The sequence below is a fragment of the Rhinopithecus bieti genome, unplaced genomic scaffold (assembly GCF_001698545.2).
Source record: "Rhinopithecus bieti isolate Rb0 unplaced genomic scaffold, ASM169854v2 scaffold_21073, whole genome shotgun sequence".
Classification (NCBI taxonomy): Eukaryota; Metazoa; Chordata; class Mammalia; order Primates; family Cercopithecidae; genus Rhinopithecus; species Rhinopithecus bieti.
In genome coordinates, this window is record NW_016887442.1 from 1 (window position 1) to 2,008 (window position 2,008).

Genomic DNA, 2,008 nt, shown 5'->3' on the forward strand with positions numbered 1-2,008 from the left:
CCAGCTACTTGGGAGGCTGAGGCAGGAGAGGAGAATCACTGGAACCTGGGAAGCAAATTAAGATCTGATGCTTACATTTTTTCCCCAAGGGTGAGGAAAATAGTCTCCAACATCACGAACTGAAGCATGCAAGGGCCACCATCTGAGGGCTTTTGCAAAGGTTAGATTTCATGTTAGGGTCTTGGGAAACCTTTGAGAATATCAATTCCTGGGAATGGCTTATGTTAAGGACTTGGATACCGTTGGGAAGGTCTGTTTGGGATGGTTTGTCCCTGTAAAGTCTCTGGGGATATTTGTCATCATGGTATCTGTGCTAGGGTTTCTGGTAATGACTCCTATTGTAGCCCCTGGAGATGTTGAATCTGTCATCGTATTCCATTTGGGCAAGTCTATTTTAGAGGGTCTCCAGGAAGGGCAGCTTCCTAATTCTCATCATCTTCTTACTCTACAGGATCCCCTTCGTAGAGTCCACCCTGGACTCAGGACCTTGAACCTACTGAGGAGATGGGGAAAACCAGCAACGCTCCCCAGGTTGGGGCCCCATCCCCTGGGGACAAGCCTGCCTTGGTACCTCTCTCCAAATTCCTGGATGTGAGTCACAGCCCTACACAGCCCCACCCCTGTGCCCTCAAGCCAAACTCTTCACTGACTCTGTCTCCTCTTTTGCCTCATCAGGCCCAGTATTTTGGGGAAATTGGGCTGGGAACGCCTCCACAAAACTTCACTGTCGTCTTTGACACTGGCTCCTCCAATCTCTGGGTCCCATCCAGGAGATGCCACTTCTTCAGTGTGCCCTGCTGTGAGCTTCTATGCGGGAGAACACGTTTGAATGGGGTGAAGGGAGAAGGCGGGGCTGGACCTCAGCTTCCCACAGGTTTTAAGGAACTCTTCTTTTCTGACACCCTCAAAGGTCAGAAGGTTAAAGGGGCAGAAGGCATTCGGAAAGCTCCCCTCCCAAAGTGACCCTCTCTGACTTCTGACCTAGGGTTCCACCGCCGCTTCAATCCCAATGCCTCCAGCTCCTTCCAGCCCAATGGGACCAAGTTTGCCATTCAATACGGAACTGGGCGGGTAGATGGAATCCTGAGTGAGGACAAGCTGACTGTGAGTGGGCTTTGACTCCAGGAAGCCTCGAGCCTGGGAGAACCCTGTTGTCTAAGATCATCTGGCTTAGGGGGGTGCTTGAGGTGGAGGGGCTTCCCGAGCCAATGGATGGGGCTTCTCAAGGAGGCGGAGGGGCTCCTGGGTGAAGGGATAGGAATTCTGTCAAGTCCAGAGGCAAAGTTTGCTAAGCAGTCAGGGAATTGGGTCCAGATGTCCCCAGACCTGGGATTAATGCTTTGGTTTGGGAGCCCTCAGGACAGGTGGTTATTGTTCTCCCAAAAGTAACTGGTCACATCTCAATCTACCCCTAGATTGGTGGAATCAAGGGTGCATCAGTGATTTTCGGGGAAGCTCTGTGGGAATCCAGCCTGGTCTTCACTGTTTCCCGCCCCGATGGGATATTGGGCCTCGGTTTTCCCATTCTGTCTGTAGAAGGAGTTCAGCCCCGCTGGATGTACTGGTGGAGCAGGGGCTACTGGATAAGCCTGTCTTCTCCTTTTACCTCAACAGGTACTAGGGAGGGTGCACCTATCTATGACTCCTATTCCCCAGAAGGAAGTGAGGCTCTCCTTCAGGAAGTCTCTTACTCCATAAAAAAAAGTCCCAGTTCAGGCATGGTGGCTCATGCCCGTAATCCCAGCACTTAGGGAGGCCAAGGCAGATTGATCACCTGAAGTCAGGAGTTCCAGACCAGATTGGCCAACATAGCGAAACCCCATCTCTACTAAAATATAAAATTAGCTGGGTGTGGTGGCACATGCCTGTAATCCCAGCTACTTGAGAGGCTGAGGCAGGAGAATTGCTTGTATCGGGGAGGTGGAGGTTGCAGCAAGCCGAGATCGCACCACTGCTCTCCAGTCTGGGTGACAGAGAGAGATTCTGTCTAAAAGAAAAAAAAAGGCCG

General features: G+C 51.6%; 1 pseudogene; it reads left to right on the forward strand.

Annotated features, from left to right (window-relative positions):
* The first annotated feature begins 301 nt into the window (after positions 1-301).
* On the forward strand, positions 302-1,646 carry LOC108525853 (napsin-A-like; annotated as a pseudogene).
* The last annotated feature ends 362 nt before the right edge of the window (positions 1,647-2,008 follow it).